Source organism: Coffea arabica, chromosome 1c (genome assembly GCF_036785885.1).
Source record: "Coffea arabica cultivar ET-39 chromosome 1c, Coffea Arabica ET-39 HiFi, whole genome shotgun sequence".
In the NCBI taxonomy this organism is placed as follows: Eukaryota; Viridiplantae; Streptophyta; class Magnoliopsida; order Gentianales; family Rubiaceae; genus Coffea; species Coffea arabica.
The window spans coordinates 46,002,321-46,008,208 of NC_092310.1; the positions used below are offsets into that span (position 1 = coordinate 46,002,321).

The following is a 5,888-nucleotide window of genomic DNA, read 5'->3' on the forward strand; positions in this document are numbered from 1 at the left end:
GATGCATAAAGGCACAAAATTGAGAATATGATAATCATTCTCTAGAGTTGGATGAGGTGCTGAATTTGAACGTATAAATAGGCAATCCCATGAGGTCTTTTTCCATCAAGCATTTGAAGTATATTCAGCATTTCACAATTAAAGTGGAGTGCATTTGAGCCATAGAAAGATGGTATGATGCTTAATACTAGGAAAGCAAACAAATACTTACTATTCATTGACATCAAGTGGTTTTTTTTTTTTTTTTGGCAGGATGGAAAGACTATCCAATCTTCAATGAGTTCAGGGAACAAGAAAAAAGGTGGATTCAGGGCTTGCATATTTGTATTTGGTGAGTTTGTAAGTTTAAATTTGTAGGCCTTTTTATCAATAGCTGATGTATGATGTATCAATGGAAAGACAATTGCACAGAAACATTACAGAGTCAGGGTATACTACGTGACAGTAGCATGTAATGTAACATGACACTTTTAAGATTTTTAAGATTTTTCCTGTCACTTCTAAGACTTAAAAATTCATCATATTTTGCTTGACTAGAAAGTTTATCTTTCTTGCAATGCTAGGATAAAACTCAGATTTTGACCCTTCCAAATTCAAACTAAAATATACATGTGTGTGTGTGTGAAGTTGCTCCTCAAATGCATGTTTATACAACTGGGGAATAAGTTTATCTCATGGATGAAAATAATATCTATTTTTTGCTGTCTTCTTGTTAGTTTTGGCAACTCTGGAAAATATTGGATTCGTCGCCAACATGTCGACAATTGTTCTCTACTTTCATTTGGTGATGCAATTTAATCTATCCACTTCTGCAAACACCCTCACAAATTTCTTGGGATCAACTTTCTTGCTCACGATCTTGGGAGGTTTCATATCAGACACTTACTTGAACAGACTCTACACATGCTTACTGTTTGGATTCTTGGAAATCCTGGTAAATTACATAAACATGAAATCTGGCTAGCTGATGAGCATTTCCTCACTCCCTTTTTCGCACTGATCTTATGATGTTCTTTGCTTCAGGGGTTGGTTTTGCTCACCATCCAAGCGTATTCTGATAAGTTCCAGCCTGATCCTTGCCAAAAATCAACTTGTGTGAAAGGTGGTCAAGCTGTCATGTTTTATGCATCCATTAGTCTATTAGCTCTTGGTGGTGGTGGAGTTAAGGGATCAGTTGCAGCACTTGGTGCTGATCAATTTGATTCAAAAGATCCAAAGGGAGCTAAGGGACTTGCAAGCTATTTCAACTATTATCAGTTCAGTGTAAACATTGGATCAATAATAGGTGTTACTGTTGTGGTCTGGGTAGCAATGAACAAAGCTTGGTACTGGGGATTTTTCATTGGTTTGGTTGGTGCATTTATCGGTTTTGCAGTTCTTGCACTTGGAAAGCCTTTCTACTGTTACCAACCTCTAGCCACAAGCACTCTGATAAAGATACCTCAGGTTAATTTGCTGTTACTTTCCACCATACATGCATTATGCATATCTCCTTTGAATACTTGAGTTTAACGTTTTATTGACTCATTGTTGTCCTCCATTATGACATGGTGTTCTAGGTTATTGTTGCAGCCATTCGAAACAGAAAATTATCAGTACCATGAGTTATATGAGATTGATGACAAAGAAAGAGATGCATCTGAAGAAGCGATTGCACACACTAGCCAATTCAGGTAGTTCATCATTCAGTTGAAACAGTTGGAATTAGTATATGGGTTCTGCGCTAATTAGACACTGTAAGTAACTCAATTGCATTGGCAATTTCTTTGAATAACATCATTTGTTTAACAGGTTTTTAGACAAGGCTGCCGTCCTTAAAGACGAGATGTCTCCACAGCCTTGGAAAGTATGCACAGTGACACAAGTGGAAGAAGTAAAAATACTGACAAGAATGCTCCCAATACTTTTGAGCACTGTTATAATGAATACATGCTTGGCACAGTTGCAGACATTTTCAGTTCTTCAAGGATACGACATGGATGCTCATATAGGATCCATACAGATCCCTACAGCTTCAATTCCAGTGATCCCACTTCTTTTCATGGCTATTCTTATACCACTCTACGAGTTCTTAATCGTCCCACTTGCACGAAAAATCACAGGCCATCCATCAGGTATCACACAACTTCAGCGTGCAGGAGTTGACCTTGTGCTCTCAATTATCTCAATGGGAATAGCTGGAGTGATTGAGGTCAAAAGAAGGGATCAAGCACTGCTGGTTCCGCCTAAGAAAATAAGCCTTTTCTGGCTTGCTTTCCAGTATGGTGTTTTCGGAATTGCAGACATGTTTGCAATGGTTGGACTGATGGAATTCTTTTACAAGGAAGCTCCCAAGGGGATGAGATCTCTTGCTACTTCTTTTGCATTGTTATCTCTGTCCTTTGGATATTTCTTGAGTACTGCCTTTGTCAGCATTGTTAATGCTGTTACCAAGAGGGTCACTCCAAGCAAACAAGGCTGGTTAGAGGCACCATATCTGAACCAGAATAAGTTGGAGCTTTTCTACTGGTTTCTTGCCATCCTAAGTTTTCTCAACTTTGCTAACTATCTCTACTGGTCTTCATGGTACAAGTACAAGTCAGATTCAAAGAATTCTGAAGCTGAAGACAAGGCCATTGATCCATTCCTCAGACAGGAGACATCAATCGAGGATAAAGAATAAGAAGCTGCTGAAGATGGAATTTGTGGAATTGAGCAAGGATTGCATTTGGTCATGCATTTCAGTTCTTGATTATGGCTTTAGCATTCTTTTATTTCCTTTTCAATAAAGCTTGTGTAAAGTAGAATTATTTGCAAATCATCATTTGTTTGCAATATAAAGCTATGTAATGTCAATATTCTTGTTTTTCTTTTGTCATACATAATATGCTGTCTCTCTTCTTTATTTTCCAGTGCAATTCAATATTTACCTGTCTTCAATTGCTACTATAGTTTAACGTTAGAAAAATTAAAATATGTAATCTGAAAATCTAAAAGATATTTAAATTTAGGTTCTCTACCCAATTCAAATTTTAACAATTTGAATAGGTTATGTCATTAATGCCTAAACCAAAGTTTTGTCTCATTAATTAATTGTCATGCTTTTACCAATTATTTCTTTATGGCTTAAAATAAATAAAATTACTATAACAAAATTACTAATTTTTTTGGAAATAAATTACTAACAAAATTTGATTACAGCAAATAAAAAATAAAATACAATGACATTCTTTTGAATTTCAAATTTTCAAATACCCTTTTTCAAAAACAATTTATGGCGTATTTTTTTAACCATCCCACCCCAATTGTCAAGTAGAGAAAACAATACGCAATATGTTATTTATGTTTAGGAAAAATTGCAGAAACCTCCCCTGAGGTTTCTGATACTAGTATTCACCTCCCTTCTAGTTTAAGAAATAGCATGTAACACCCTTGAACTTAATGAATATGTTGCAGATTCAGTCCTTGCAAGAAAATGTCCCATTAAAAAATTATTTTAAGGCGTGAGATGAGAATTTTGTGCCAAATTTGCCCTTGATATTGCTTGGCAAGTAGTATTAGCATGGGAAGGACAAAGGTATTAAGGATCAAGAAAGTTCAGGGGGTGTAAATGCAAACCATTTCCAAGCAACCTGCAACAGCTTCTTCACTGAGGAAAACCAATGGCTAGTTAACAGCTAAATATGCAGTTTGTTGCACTAGCTTATAAAGGATGGTCTTGATACATGAAACTCTATATTAGCGAAAAAATGAGTTGTTTGTCTCCAACTCAAAACACAGCTGGTTTGATTGACTTCAGTTTGGCAGCTTGAGGTGAAATATAGCAGCAAACAGTATGCAGTCTTCCAGCCACAAGAGAGCATCATGGAACTCCCCAACATCCTTCACAATAAGGAACAAATATTGCACCTGCAATCGCAAGGCAACATTGAAGATCTCTGAGATTGAAAAGAACCCCAACAAGTTATATTTTGTTGTGCAAAATGCAAGTACTTCCAGTGGTATGAGGGTCCTGAAGAACAAGAGGTCAGCAATAGAAGAACTGACACAAATTCAGTTCTACAATCTCAACAATAGCTACAAAGGTCTACGGCAATGCAAAGGGAAATGCCAATTGTAGTGGCAAGTGCACCGGCTATAAATGTAGCAGTCAACATACTTTTCATCATCAATCTCATACTTGTTGCTGTGTATGTTTTCGTCCATATTGTGAAGTCAATAGGATGATGTGCAAGTTCAAATGTACATATCTAAATATAAGATGTAGTTGCAGTTCAAATTGGTGTTGCAAGACATAGGAGAGGAAAAGTGGAACATCATGTATGCAGCACCGTTTCCAGTTTACATTATAATGCAACCAATTCAGTTTAAATCTACTATCGTCAGTATAAAATCCACTTCATCTAACAATACTTGCAAAAACAAATACGAAAACCAGTGCATTACAAGACTGATCCATTAATACAAAAGTGCATCAGAAAAATGCGTTACTGCAAAAGAGTATCAGAACAATCCATTAATACAAAAGCATGACTGAGCAATCTACTAGTTTCAAAACACCATCTAGGGGTGGGCAAAAAAACCCGTTGATCCGAAAATTCGATGAACCCAATCCGATTTTTCTTAGCGGGGCAGATAAAGGTCAGGTACCTGCAAAAATCGGGTACGGATACAGATCAGAAAAATAAAAACCCGCGAGTACCCGACCCGCAGGATATAATTTATAAATATTAAAAAATTAGGAATCATTTTATAATTTTGTAATTTTTAATTCTAAGTGCAAGTGAAGTGGCTCACAGCCTCATATTCTAATCTTATATGATTCACCTTTCCTCATCTTGTTTGAAGAAAGCAAATATTCTCTGTGAAACATGAATCAAATGAACAAAATGAAAAAAAAATTGTGAAACTCTGTTATAAAAATTGTTCATCCCTTTCATCTTTTTTATTTTTATTCTACCTCTATCAATCTTTCCTGCAAATTTTGCATCAATTCAATCAAAGATTTGTGTTTGGAATTTTAATTTTCTGTTAGCTAGATAATTAAAACATTTGTGTCTTTCACTTATTTATTTATTTGATTTATTTTATTGCAATTATGTCTCTTAAATTTGTCTCTTTTATTTAGTGTAAGAAATTATTTTTCTTTTTCATCACCTTTAATACCATAAGGTCTATTCTAAATATGTAAAGAAGTTGGAGAAGATTTTTTAAGGTTATTTTTTATTATATTTTTTCCAAAAATAATTAGTTATATTCAATTCTTTTTCGAACTTGATTTCACAATTAACTTATTTGGGATACAGTCTTGTACCATAACATCCTTAAAGAAGTTAGAGAAGTTGCTAAATACTTGTTATCCTTGTGTTTGTTATGTTGTAGAAAGATGAAATGTGTGAAAATGGTGATGTACTCAAACTTATTATGAAATTTCGTTTTGTCCATTAGATATTATAATTCTAAGATGTACTAAATTTATGAGATCGATTTGATTGTTGGATGAACTGTGTGAGAATGGTGATGTATGGACTTTAATTACAATATCTCTACCAATATTAATTGGAAAATCATGTTTTTTTAATTGAAAAATATGTTGATATTAAGTGGAAAATAATTTTTTATTGAAAAATAATTTTTTTAGGGGCGGGTCAGGAGCGGATATCCTATAACCCGTCCCTTTTTTTCGGGTATCCGAATAGCGGGTACCCGAAGACATTAAGAGCGGGTTAGGGTCGCAAAATGACTGATCCAATATATTATGATCGGGTCAGCCAAATCATGTTAGGGACGAGTATCCGACCCATGCCCACTCCTGACACCATCTACTGCAATGACTTAGAACAGATGGTGAGGATTGCAAACACCTATCAACCCAAATATATATCTGCAACAGTCATATACAAAACATT

General features: G+C 35.1%; 1 pseudogene; it reads left to right on the forward strand.

The window, feature by feature from the left end:
* The first annotated feature begins 276 nt into the window (after positions 1–276).
* LOC113740572 (protein NRT1/ PTR FAMILY 4.6-like) lies at positions 277–2,788 on the forward strand (annotated as a pseudogene).
* The last annotated feature ends 3,100 nt before the right edge of the window (positions 2,789–5,888 follow it).